Source organism: Natrix helvetica (genome assembly GCF_964273705.1).
Source record: "Natrix helvetica genome assembly, chromosome: 3".
NCBI classification, from domain to species: Eukaryota; Metazoa; Chordata; class Lepidosauria; order Squamata; family Natricidae; genus Natrix; species Natrix helvetica.
Window position 1 is genome coordinate 23,880,512 of NC_138549.1, and position 14,636 is coordinate 23,895,147.

The window sequence follows — 14,636 nt, forward strand, 5'->3', positions numbered from 1 at the left end:
TCCTATCCTAATATATTCTCATTCTATTCTATTCTATTTTCTTCTTAGATCCTCAGTTTTGGTTCCTCCATGGGCATAAGCATGTACATGGAACGTAGTTTGCAAACCACAACAGTGTTGTGATATTTCTGTCAGGGAGAACAAGTAATCAGTGAACAGCTTGCCTCCATGCTCCATCACTGATGGTTTTTAGGAAGAGATTGGATAGTCATTTGATTGAATGGTGTAGGATCTCCTACTTTGAACAAGGAATTGTACTAGAAGACACAGAGATCGTTTCCAGTCCTGTAATTCTATTATCTAAATTGACTAACCTTGTCAAAGTAGGGAAGCCTATGTCCAAAATTGTTCAAGTTGCTATATCCCAAAACAGAGATGCCATAGTTGAACCAACAGAGAAAAAAATATCAAACTCCAAGTGAATTGGCCTTTGAAATGAGCCAATTATGAGCCACAAGTAGCAGCCAAAAAGCCAATACAATCCTAAATTGCATTAATGTACTGATTGAATCAAGATCACGTGAGGTAATAGTACCACTATAAAGCCTTAGTAAGTCCACACTTAGAAAACTGCATCCAGTTTTGGTCACCACACTATAAAAAAGATGTTGAGACTCGAAGGCACAGAGAAAACTTGCTACAAAGATCATTAGGGGCCCAGAGGCTAAAACATATGAAGAACAGTTACAAGAATTGGGCATGGCTAGTCCAGTGAAGAGAAATATCAGCGGTGACATGATCGTAGTGTTCCAATATTTTCCAACAGGCTGTCACAGAGCAGAGGGGAGCAACTTATTTCCCAAAACACCCAAAGATTAGACAAGGAACAATGGATGGAAACTGATCAAGGAGAAACTCAACCTAGAAATGAGAAATTTTCTGACAGCAAGAACAATTAATTAGTGGAATGGAATGCCTTCAGAAGTTGTGGGTGTTCCATCACTGGAGGAGAAACTGGAGAGCCACTTGTCAGAAATGATGTAGGGTCTCCTGCTTGAGCAGGGGGTTGGACTAGATGACCTACAAGGTCCCTTCCGACTCTGTTATTCTGTTAAGCTTGGCCTGCCATCAGCAGATTCTGTTGGAGTATTGGAGAACTGAAAATCAAGATTAAAACATCATGTGTTGCAAACTAAGTAAATGTATGTATATATCACCCTTAGTAGACTCAATAGCGGATGATGGGGCGCAAAGAAAGCAATACTTTTACTCTCTAAACCAGTCACTTCAATGCAGTGGTGGGTTCCGGATCCCGTTGCAATCGGTACGGTTGCAATGGGATCCAGCCTCCTCCACATGAATGCACGGAATGCATGCATGCGTCTTACCATCCAGTGACGCCTCTGCAAGCCTTCGTGCCGTTCCAGCTGCTCGGCGGAGCATCGCGCAGGAGCTGTATGTGCCGTGCGCGGAAGCGCCAAAGGGTTTAAAGACAGGTAAGGAGCGTGGGCAGGCAGGTGGGCCCTCCAGAGTACCGTACCAGAATGGTACCCGGTGCTCCGGGCAGGCTCCGGTATGCCCGTACCACAGCATACCACCTGCAACCCACCACTGCTTCAGTGCCATCACTCTGCAATTGTATTTAGTGGAGTGGCTGCCTAGCAAGTGAATATGGACCATAAGTGAATATTGCTGACATTCAGGCAGTCTATAATCCCAAGTATGTTCTTCAAAATAAAGCCCATGCCGTCCAATTCTAATATTTCAAAAGTGCATATTTTGTGGGATGCAGATCTTTCTGCTCACAGAGGCATTACATCAAGATGCTACTTTAATTGAGAAATGAGGAGTAGATGTTGTTGTCTCCGGCTGCAAAGTTAATAAATTAATTTGTGCTTAGGAGAAACTTATTTAGACAATTAACTTCAGGAAGAGAGAGGAGGTCAGATTGCAACTGAACTACTGGAGGCAAAAATAATTGACACCTTTGGAACCTTGCCATGCTGTGAACAGACTTACTGAATACATTAGAGAATCTTACACAAACTTTAATAATAGTGCACAAGAGTTCTTCCAGTAAGACCCAGGATGCAACATACATATGCATTCATGCATTTGTTTGTTTGTTTGTTTTATATGCCAACCATCTTGCTATTTGAGGCAACTATGAGAGGGTTACATATCTACGTATAGGTTTACACCAAATATCCCTGGAACCAAAACCAACTGTGTGTATGAAGGTACTAAAGGAACTTTAAAATCAATCGAACATGTGAAATGGTGAGACGATGATTCAAACACCCATAGGAATAAAGCCCTAGAGGCCAACAGCTATGTCATACTCCAACACAATACTTTTGTAAGAGAAGTAGACAAAATATTCTTCAGAACTAAATCCAAAGTGAAGTTAATCAACAGTGTTGACAAAAATTTAACATGAAGATATTTACAATCAAATGTCCTGGAACATTCCTTTTTCCATGGATGTATAAATGGGAATTTTGTTGCACTTTCTACAGGGTTATTACATGTTTTTTCTCCAGAAAACTTGGTTGATAGGAAATAATTTTGGTAGAATACCTGGCTTCAGGTATTTTTTTAATAAATGGGTCAAGAGTGACTGCAAGAGGGGCTGAGCTAAAAGGGGCTTAATGAGCATTATACCTTGATGTAAGAATAGAAGAAATTATTCTGCGAAATTATGATATATAGTAGATGAAATTCAAATACTGAGACTGAAATCTAAAGGGGAAAATGTTGATTTGTATAAATATTTATGTGCCATCCAGACAACAGGTAAAGTGGGATAACCAGAAATGGTCCTTAGCTGTTCCTAGTTAGTAACTGTGAGAGTAACTAAACTGTAAACAGTAACTATGAGAGGGACCTTTGAGTCTTAGTGGGCAATTACTTAAATATGAGACCTTGGTTGTATAAAAAGAGGCACACACATGAAGTATTAATACCGCTTTATAAAGCTTTAGTAAGGCCACATCTGGAATACTGCATCCAGTTTTGGTCACTACATTACAAAAAAGATGTTTACACTTTGGAAAAAGTGCAAAGAAGAACAACTACTGTGTTTCCTCAAAAACAAGACAGGATCTTATTTTCTTTTGACCCTGAAATAAGTGCTTGGCCTTATTTTTGGAGAGGTCTTATTATTTTTGAGGTGCAGGAGGCGGTGAGCATGGTCACCTCATGGCTGCTGCTGTGTTGCAATATTTTCGGGGAGGGCTTATTTTAGTGCATGTGCTCAAAAGCCCAATTGGGCTTATTATCCATGAGGTCTTATTTTCAGGGAAACAGGGTAAGATGTAAGGGCCTGGAGACTAAAACGTATGAAGAACAGTTGCAGGATTTGGGTTTGGTTGACTAGAGAAAAGAAGGACTAGGTGGGACATGATAGCAGTATTTCAGTATTTCAGAGGCTGCCACAAAGAGGAGGGGTCAATGTAAGGGCCTGGAGACTAAAACATATGAAGAACAGTTGCAGGATTTGGGTTTGGTTGACTAGAGAAAAGAAGGACTAGGTGGGACATGATAGCAGTATTTCAGTATTTCAGAGGCTGCCACAAAGAGGAGGGGTCAATTTATTTTCCAAAGCACCAGAGGCAGGACAAGAAATGATGGAAACTAATCAAGGAGAGAAGCAACCTGGAATTGAGGAGAAGCTTCCAAACGGTTAGGGCAATTAACCAGTTTACCTTCAGACATTGTGGGTGCTGGATCACTGGATGCTTTTAAGAAGAGACTGGATAGTCACTAGTCTGAAATGGTATAGGGCCGGGATGGTGAAACTCCTATGGCACCTATGTGTGCCATAGGTGTCACGCGGAGCCATTTGTCAGGGCATGCGAGGCATTGCCCTGTCAGCTGGCCAACTGAGTTCAGCCTTTTTAAAAGCCATTTTCCCCCTCCCCAGGCTCCGGAGGCTTTATAGGAGCCTGGGGAGGGTGAAAACAGCCTCCCCCACTCCCCGGAGGCCCTCCAGAGGCTTCAGGAGCTTCCCTGAAGCCTCTGGAGTGCAAAGAAACCAGCCCTACAGGCAAACCGGAAGTTCGGGAACGGACTTCCGGTTTGCTCATAGGGTCGTTTTTCGTCCTCTGGAGCCTTCAGGGAAGCCTCCGGAAGGCCCCTGAAGGCTCCGGAGGGCTTAAACTGGCCCTACAAGCAAACCGGAAGTCCGTTCCCAAATTTCCAGAAGAAAAGGCCCGTAAGGCCGTTTCTTTGCGCTCCGGAGGCTTCAGGGAAGCTCCTGAAGCCTCTGGAGGGCCTCTGGGGGGTTTGTTTTCACCCTCCCCAGACTCCTATAAAGCCTCTGGAGCCTGGGGAGGGTGAAAAAAGCATGCAAAAAATGGGAAGGAGCGCCTGTCATGTGCGCATGCGCATTGGGGGGTTGCGCATTGAATTATTCGTGCGGCACATCGGCGCACAACCTCCCTGCGCTCCCCCCACTTATGGCACACAAGCCAAAAAAGGTTCACCATCGCTGGTATAGGGTCTTCTGCTTGAGCAGGGGACTAGATAGAAAACCTCCAAGGTCCCTTCGAGCTCTATTCTGATTCTGACATGCTACATCAACCCATAAGTATAGATATGCTAGAATAGAGCAAATCCAGTATGGAAAAGTGTGCACCAAAATCCCCAAGTGCAACTGTCCCTCTCTTAGGTGCATCCCCCTGCTAGGCCCCATTGTCCAATCAAATTCAAAGATATTGTTTTTGGAGCATTTCCGTCACATGTGGGTTGGAATGCAGCTGTGATCTGTTCTCTTCCAGGTTTGTGACCAATCCCAACATTACCATTTGTTCAATGTTGAATGGTTATCGCCATTAATAGTCTTTTAGTTCAACTCCCTACTCAAGCAGGAGATCATATACCATTCCAGACAAGTGGCTGCCCAGTCTCTTCTTAAAAGTCTCCAGCGATGGAGCACCCACAACTTCTGAAGACAAGCTGGTTAATTGTTCTCACTGTTAGGAAATTTCTCCTTATTTCTAGGTTGCTTCTCTCCTTGATTAGTTTCTCTCCATTGTTTCTTGTTCTGGTGCTCTGGAAAATAAATTGAGCCCCCTCTTCTTTCTGGCAGCCCCTCAAATACTGGAACACTGTTATCATACCACACGTAGTCCTTCTTTTCACTAAACTAGACATACTCAATTCCTGCACCTGTTCTTCATATGTTCAACATCTTTTGTATAATATAGTGACCAAAGCTGGATGTGGTATTCAATGTGTGGTCTTACTAAGACTTTACAAAGTGAAACTAATGTGTCATGTGATCTTGATTCTATCCCTCTGTTAATGCAATCTAGGACTGTATTGGCTTTTTGGGCTGCTGTCACATACTTCTGGTTCATATTTAAGTGATTGTCCACTAGGACTCCACAATCTGTCTCACGGTTACTGGCATTGAGCCAGGTTTCAACTAATCTTTACTTGTACATTTGTTTTTCCTTGCCTAAGTGTAAAACCTTATTTTTCTCTACATTGAATTTCATTTAGTTAGATTTGGTCCAATGTAAATCTATCAAGATCCATCTGGCTCTTGAGCCTATCTTCTGCAGTGTTGGCTATTCCTGCCAGTTTATTGACACCTGCAAATTCAGTGAGTTCCCCTTCTATTCCCTCATCTAAATCATTTGGTCACCACAGTATATAAAAAAAGACGTTGAGACTTCTAGTGCAGAGAAGAGCAACCAAGATGAATAGGGGACTGGAGACTAAAACATACGATGAATGGTTGCAGGAACTGGGCATGGCTAGTCTAGTGAAGAGAAGGATCAGGGGAGACATGATAGCAGTATTCCAATATTTGAGGGGCTGCCACTGAGAGGAGGGGGTCAAACTATTTTCCAAGATACCTGAAGGCCAGGCAAGGACTAATGGATGGAAACTGATCAAGGAGAGATTCATCTTAGAAATAAAGAGAAAATTTCTGGCAGTGAGAGCAATTAAACAATAGAACAGCTTGTCTTCAGAAGTTGTGGGAGCTTCATCACTGGAGGCTTTTAAGAAGAGATTGGACTGCCGTCTGTCAGAAATGGTGTAGGGTCTCCTGCTTGGGCAGGAGATTGGACTAGATGACCTTCAAGGTACCTTCCAACTCTATTAATCTGTTGATTTATGAAGACATCAACGTCGGGGCATAAAATGGAACCTTGGGGTACCCCACTGCTTACTTCCCTCCATGTAGATGTAGTTCCATTAAGAATTATATGTTGAATGCAGTTTGTCAGCCAGTTACAAATCCATGTAATGGTGATTCTGTCTATGCCTTACTGAAATCCAAGTATACTATTTCCACAGTATTTCGCTGGTATACTAATTTAGTGAAAAAATGAAATAAGATTTGTTTTGCATGATCTGTTTTTACCAAACTCATATGGGCTTCTGCTTATAACTTTTATTTGCTTCTAGGTGTTCACACATCTGTTGCATGATTATCTTTTCCAAGATCTTCCCAGGTGTTGATGTCAGGCTGATTGGTCTGTAGTTTCCTGAATCTGCCCCCCCCCTTTTTTTTGAAGATGGGAACTACATCAGCTCTTTTCAGGCCCTCCAGTAGTTCCCCAGTGCTCCAGGACCTTTGAAATATATGTTTAGTGGTTACAAAATCACATCTGCCAGTTCCTTCAGCACTCTGGAATGTTATCTGTCAGGTCCTGCTAATCTGAAGTCATCTAGAGCGGACAGGTGTTCTCTTATCATTTTCTTGCTTATATTAATTTGTATTCCTAGTCTGTCTTTTATGTTTTTGGTAGTTTGGGCTGTATTATCTTTTTTGTGTGAAGACAGATTAAGCAGCTCTGCTTTCTCTCTACTGCTTATTTGAAGAGATAGATTGTGTTCTATTGTTTGGGTTTGCATTACATTGAATTTCAATATGACATGGTCACTCTCCCTCAAAGATCCAGCAACTTCAACCCACTCGATCTCTGTTAGTAAAAATTAAGTCCAGTATAACTATCCCTTTATTTCTCTTCTCCACCCCTTGGATGACAAAGTTGTCATCTAGGTGGGCAGAAGCCTGTTCAATCCCCTACCTCAGGCATGTCCAAAGTGCGGCCCGGGGGCCAAATGTGGCCCTTTTTCAAATTTCAAGCGGCCCGCAGCCTCTTCTCCCCACTGGAGTCATTTGTTTAGTCTTTCATAAAATACCGTATTTTTCAAAATATAAAGATGCATCTTTTTCCACTCAAAAAAGAGGCTAAAAATCTGGGTGCATCTTATACACTGAATACAGCATTTTTTGCCTCCCAAAACTCTGCCCCCTTCACCAAAATGGCTGTGCATAGCCTTTAGGAGGTTTTCAGAGTGCTCCTGGGGGCTGTGGAGGGCATAAATGAGCAAAAAACAGGTCATTTTTTGCTCAACTTTGCCCCCCCCTAGCCCCCAGGAGCACTCTAGAAGCCTCTTAAAGGCTATTCATGCCCTTTTAAAAAAAAGGCCCATTTTCGTGAAAAATGGGCCATTTTTGGGAGAGTGCAAAAACTTTTTTTAAAATTTGCCTCTTCAAAATCTTGGTGCGTCTTATACTCTGAAAAATACGGTAGTTAATTCGCATTTAATGTTAAGGGTTCAAAGAATGTCAAGCTGAATGATCGGCCCCACACATTTTCACCTCACCAAATCTGGCCCTCCTTGCAAAAAGTTTGGACACCCCTGCCCTACCTGATGCAAAGTTTGTCTCGCAGTTGATGTCAGGGTAGTTAAATACCCTATTACTACTGTGGTGTGTTTCCTACATACATTTGTTAACTGGTTAGCAAAAAGTTAATCTATTGTGGCCAAGTTAATCTATTGTGGCCTGTACTATACACCTATGGCAATGTCATTCTTTTTTTCCTTTTATATCAAGCCATATGCATTCTAGGAGGCTTTCATTCTTGGTTTTGTGCATTTTATACATATATAATGAGCTCTTACATCAACGGTGGGATTCACTTATCTTCCCTACTGGGAAATGTGAGTGCACGCGCACTGCCTTCTGTGCATGCACAGTGCTCACGCATTATGTTGGGGGTGGGTGGGCGGAGCCTCCCGTAGCCACCACTACCGGTTTGCCCAACCGGAGAGAACCGGCTGAATACTACCTCTGTAATGCAGTTCCAGTTCCTGTTTTGTTAGGTCTGTTTATTTTGAAGAGTTTGTATCCTTCCATCAGTACATTCCACTCATGAGTTTCATCTCACCAAGTTTCGATAATGGCAGTTGTATCCTACCTACCCTCTAAAATTCCCTCAAATGCATAAGACCAAAAGTAGAATAATTAATCTGTTTTTACACACTATATACAATTTTCAATACAATACAATACAATACAATACAATACAATAGTAGAGTTGGAAGGGACCTTGGAGGTCTTCTAGTCCAACCCCCTGCCTAGGCAGGAAACCCTATACCGTTTCAGACAAATAGCTATCCAACATCTTCTTAAAGACTTCCAGTGTTGGGGCATTCACAACTTCTGGAGGCAAGCTGTTCCACTGATTAATTGTTCTCACTGTCAGGAAATTTCTCCTCAGTTCTAAGTTGCTTCTCTCCTTGATTAGTTTCCACCCATTGCTTCTTGTTCTACCCTCAGGTGCTTTGGAGAATAGTTTGACTCCCTCTTCTTTGTGGCAACCTCTGAGATATTGGAACAATGCTATCATGTCTCCCCTAGTCCTTCTTTCTCTTAAGCTAAACATACCCAGTTCCTGCAACCGTTCTTCATATGTTTTAGTCTCCAGTCCCCTAATCATCTTTGTTGCTCTTCTCTGCACTCTTTCTAGAGTCTCCACATCTTTTTTACATCGTGGCGACCAGAACTGAATGCAGTATTCCAAGTGTGGCCTTACCAAGGCATTATAAAGTGGTATTAACACTTCACGTGATCTTGATTCTATCCCTCTGTTGATGCAGCCTAGAACTGTATTGGCTTTTTTGGCAGCTGCTGCACACCCCTGGCTCATATTTAAATGGTTGTCCACTAGGACTCCAAGATCCCTTTCACAGTTACTACTACTGAGCAAGGTATCACCTATACTGTACCTGTGCAATCCATTTTTGTTGCCTAAATGTAGAACCTTACTCTTTTCACCATTGAATTTCATTTTATTAGATAGTGCCCAATGTTCAAGTTTGTCAAGATCCTTCTGTATCTTAAGCCTATCTTCTGGAGTGTTGGCTATTCCTGCCAGCTTGGTATCATCTGCAAATTTGATGAGTTCCCCATTTATTCCCCCATCCAAATCCTTGGTGAAGATGTTGAAGAGTACTGGGCCTAAAACAGAGCCTTGGGGTACTCCACTGCATACTTCCCTCCATGTAGATGCAGTTCCATTGAGGACTACACAGGCACAGTCTAATCTCTGCTAGGAAATTGGAGTTCCCCTTCTAACCCCTGGATATTTCTGACTGAACAAGGCAGTGTAACATGGACAGCCAACCTAGGATGTCTCTTCAAACCCTGTCTATTTTGTCCAGACTGCTGATCTTTAAAAACAGTGACTTTTTCAGGTTGCTGCTGTATCTTTTTCTGAGTAGTTTCTAATTGCTCCCAGACTTTATGAAGTTCAGTAAGACCGATTCCAACCACTGCCTACTGCCCCTTCTTCTGACCCACTCCCAATAATTGCATTCATTTAACCATGGGAGTTGAATCTCCAAAAGGTGCACACACACACACAAACACACACACACACACACACAAAGCTTAGTGAAGGTTAATAATGTAATATATGAATATCAAGTAGTATAGTATGAGAAAAAAAACAAAGTGGTTTATATTAGCTTTGATTTTTAAAAAGTACCAATTCTTAATAAATAATTCTGTTCATTTTATTTTATTCCTTATATTAGATATCCCTCTGGTGGATAAAAGAAAAAAAAAACAACTACTAAAACCCTATAGTCCAGTGATGGCGAACCTATGGCACGCGTGCCACAAGTGGCACGCGGAGCCATTTGTCAGGGCACGCGAGGCGCTGCCCTGTCAGCTGGCCAGCGCGCATGTGCATGCTGGCCAGATGAGTTCACCTTTTTAAAAGCTATTTTTCGCCTTCCCCCGGCTCCACAGGCTTTATAGGAGCCTGGGGAGGGTGAAAAGAGCCTCCCCCGCCCCCCCAGAGGCTTCAGGGACCATCCGGAGTCACTTCCGGTTTGCTCGGAGGCTGGTTCTAAGTGCTCCGAAGGCGTCAGGGAAGCCTCCGGACGGTCCCTGAAGCCTTCGGAACGCTTAAAACGACCCTCCGAGCAACCCGGAAGTCACTTCTGGTTTGCTCAGAGGGTGGTTTTAAGCGTTCCGAAGGCTTCAGGGAAGCCTCTGGATGGTCCCTGAAGCCTCCGGAGGGCCTGGGGGGAGGCTCTTTTCGCCCTCCCCAGGCTCCTATAAAGCCTCTGGAGCCTGGGGAGGGCGAAAAAAGCATGTAAAAATTGGGGGGGCGTTGTGCATGCATGCACGCTGGGGGATCGCGCGTTGCATTATGGGTGCGGCACGCCCGCACACGACCCCCCCCGCGCTCCCCCCACTTGTGGCACGCGAGCCAAAAAAGGTTCGCCATCACTGCTATAGTCTTATTCATCATTGGAAACACAAATGTATGCCCTGATTATTTAGCAGATTGCAGAATTAATATAGATCAACAAGGGATGACCGCAATGAATCATGGCTTCAATTTATTGATACTATATATGCATGTCTGTGGATATGCATTCTCAGGGTTGTGTATACTTGTTTTTCTTCATTTTAAAAAAATCAGTTAATTAAAAATATTTTTTTTTAAAAAATCACTTTCATCCAGGTTTAAATAAGTTGGGCTTTTTAAAAAAAAACTTTTATTTTTTATTTTGTAAGCAAAATAATATGAAAAGAAACCAAGGAAGTACAAAATTTCCAAAGCTTCCCCAAAATTGTAAACAAAACCTTTTTGTATTAACAATATTAAACATTGTTCCAAAAATGCTAATAGCTCTCAATACCAAAGTAAATCATTTTTTTTACATTACCAGTAGAGAAAACCTAATATATACCATGTTTCCCTGAAAATAAGACAGTGTCTTATTTTCTTTTGACCTCCCCCCCAAAGTAAGTGCTTGGCCTTATTTTCAGAGAGGTCTTATTATTTTTGAGGTGCAGGAGGCAGTGAGTGTGGTCACCTCATGGCTGATGCTGTGTTGCAATATTTTCAGGGAGGGCTTATTTTTTGGGGAGGGCTTATTTTAGCACATGCACTCAAAAGCCCGATTGGGTTTATTATCCGGGGAGGTCTTATTTTCAGGGAAACGGGGTAGTCTTTTAAATACATTTTTGGGCATCCATTGTAGCTTTGAATCATTAGGTCCATCATTAAGAATGAAACCATTGGGGTTCCTTTACTGTAAATTCCAATTCTTTGATCCATGTGTCATTTAATAACAATATCAGTGGTATATACTACTTTAGAATGCTTTACAGTCCTCTCTAAGTGATTTACAGAGCCAGCATATTGCCCCCAACAATCTGGGTCTTCATTTTACTGAGCTCAGAAAGATAGAAGGCTGAGTCAACTTTGAGCCTGTGAGAATTGAATGACAATTTTAAATTTTTATTTTGATTCATAGAAGGTGAATGTTTGGTTCCAGTGACGGGCTCCCTCAAAAGGAAAACAAATCAGGTTTCTTTGAAGCAGATGAAGTATCAGGTTCACATTTAGCCATTAAAATATGATTGTTGAATATATTATTCTGCTGTGAATTAGGCAATCAAACTTCCTCCTAAAGTTTGAGAGAAATCATTAATATAAATGAAGTAATTCATTTGAAGTAATTACTTCATGTTCTGCCCAAACCTGCCAAAAAAACTTCCTCATATTTATTTTTAAAGTTGAATTCTTCAATATTTAATATCAAAACGAACCCTGTGACTTTAGCTGCTGTCAGATATGGGATATTAGTGTGGATAAATTTAAAAAAAACTTTCAAAGGAAGCCCAGAAAGAAAAAGGTCTGCAGTTCTAAATTTTTGTTCCATTTAAATATGACCAATAAAATTAAAAAGCTGGATAACGTTTCTGAAAATGGGGAAATTAAAACCACTCTCCTCAAAAGATAATCTCAGGTGATTCAATAAATTTTGAATGCCTCTTTAAATTGGAGGAGGGTAATAGTCAATGTTCATGGTATTAATTATGCCACCAACTTAACGGAATTTAATTTACCAATAATATTCAAGCAGCCTTTTCTAAAACCTTTAACAATAATCATCAGCACCTGATGGATTACATCCCAGCGTTCTGAAGGATCTGGCAGATGTAATCCCAGAACAATTGAACCTTATATTTCAAAGATCCTGGAGCACCAGGGGAGTACCAGAGGGCTGGAAAAGAGCGGATGTGATTCCCATCTTCAAAAAAGGAAATTTAAAAAAACCCAGATCCAGAAAACCTTAGATCAGTGTTGGTGAACCTTTTCGGCGCTGCCTGTCTGGGACTACAGAACAGGATGATCAGTGGGGATGTCATGCCACCCCAATGGGGATGAGGAGTGGGTGGGCAGGGTGGGCAGACAGGGAGGCGCGAGGATCCCCGAAAGGCCAGGTGGAGCCAGCACATGCGCACCGACCAGTGGTCTTCACATGTCCATGTGTGCCAGAAACTAGAAGACCAAGTGGCCGGTGCGCATCCACGTGGTAGAAGCTGGAAGATCGTCTGCCTGGTGGGCACATGTGGACCAGATGGCTGCTCTGCCAGTTTCTGGCACTCCTGTCCACGTGAAGACCAACTGCCCGGCACCCTGGAACCCAGAAAAGCAATGGGCAATGGCAGTGACGTGCGGTGAGGTTTATGATTGGTGAGGCACTGACATAGTGCTGGGTTTCAAATATTTTTAGACTTGTGGACTTCAACTCCCAGAATTCCACAGCCAGGCATGCTCAGTTGTGATTGTGCGGCTGGCTGCCACACGGTGACGACCTCGTCTGCTTTTGGGACCCTCGCGAGGGTGCACCTGAGCTAGGCTTGTGGACCCCCGAAGGGGTGAGAACCCTCGTTAGGGTGAGCCTAAGCTAGGTGGGTCTGGCTCTGCCAAGGAAGCACGGACACCAAGGTGTGTAAAAACGCACCAACCAGCTCAGCAGGATGCCAAAAAGAACCCCCACTGGCTGATTGAGACGGTATTTATTAAGGCATACAAGAAGGGTTTTCGTAATACAACACACGATTACATGATTGGTTAAAAACCTGTTGCCGGGCAAAACTTAAGCAGGCTAAAAGCTTTCTATAGGATGTGGTTTTCTCTCATGCCCGGAGTTCTCCGGACAGGCTTTGTGGTTTAGCGTTTCTGCGTATTTAGCAGGTGCTTTAGCTCGACAAAGGATGTGGTATTTATGTCGTTAAGCATGTTAGCTACATCTCCTCTGTTTTGACTTTATTAAAGCTGAAAACATGGAGCTTTTACGTCCATGGAGGTGAGTGCTATCTCAAGTCGCGAGGCGCCCTCCGACCCCAAGCTTCCTGTGTCCGCACCTACCATACTTTCAGCGTCATCTTCTGAATCGTTATCCGAGGAGAAATGTAGCAAGGGTTGCTTACTTTCATCTGTTGGCACCAACATATATGTATTATTCTCAAGCATCATATTGATTTGTGCAGCAGCTTTTGCTTCAGCAATTGCATTCAAGCTACGCTTTATCATAGATATAAAAATAGGTAATAAGCAGGGTAATAATATACATCCCATAGCAATCATTGCAACTAATATGAAGATAGCTTTCAAAGCTGGGAATTTGGGTAAAATACCATCAAACATACCTCCAAAATCAATTCCAGTCCATGTCTGTACAGGAACATGGGCAATTTTCATCATTCTGTCAGTGATTTCCTTGATTACATGACCACTATCATCAATTTCAATACAACAATTACTTAGATTAAATTTTCCACAAACACCTCCTTCTTTAGCCAGTAAATAATCTAAAGCTAATCGATTTTGCATTATATATGTCCTACTTTTTACACTTTCAACAGCCAATTTATTTAAGGCTTTTGCAGTATCGTTAGTGATGATTTCTACCACCGCTTGAAGTCGTATAATGCGATTTAACAAATAACTGGGATCTCTGCCAAAGGATCCCGTGGTCCCATCATTTGCCCAATTTGCAGGGCCATAATAATTAATAATGCGTTCAGGAGGCCATTCATCATCTTTCCAATCTCCTATTTTTACACCAGTTCCTAGGGATATACTTCGTCTGCTACGGTAAATATTATCTAAGGTATCATAAACAGGCATTCCCAATTGAGTGCGTACGGTCAATGGTAAAAGAAAAAAGCTAGGACGAATAGAAGCTAAAAAACAAGAGCCATACCATTGAGGAGGTAACCTATTATAAGCATAAGTTCCACATGCCCAATATAAGCCTGCAGGGGCTTGCCATTCTTTGGTATCTTCAGGTGTTTTTAAATAAGCCAATGCAGGAATGTTTGACAAAACAGGAAATTTGAGCATGGATCCATTAACGCTCCACCAGGAACCGTTATTCCATTGGCCCAAACAAGGAGTGTCTCCTACATGGATTGTATGATCTGCAGTATAGTTGCGACAAAAACATTCTTGCCCAATCAGAGAATTATCAATTCTCCATACTTCAGTACCATTTTGGGTAAAAGTATAATTAGATTGATGAATTACCAAATCAGTATAATTAACTTGATGTGCAACCCAAGGCCATTG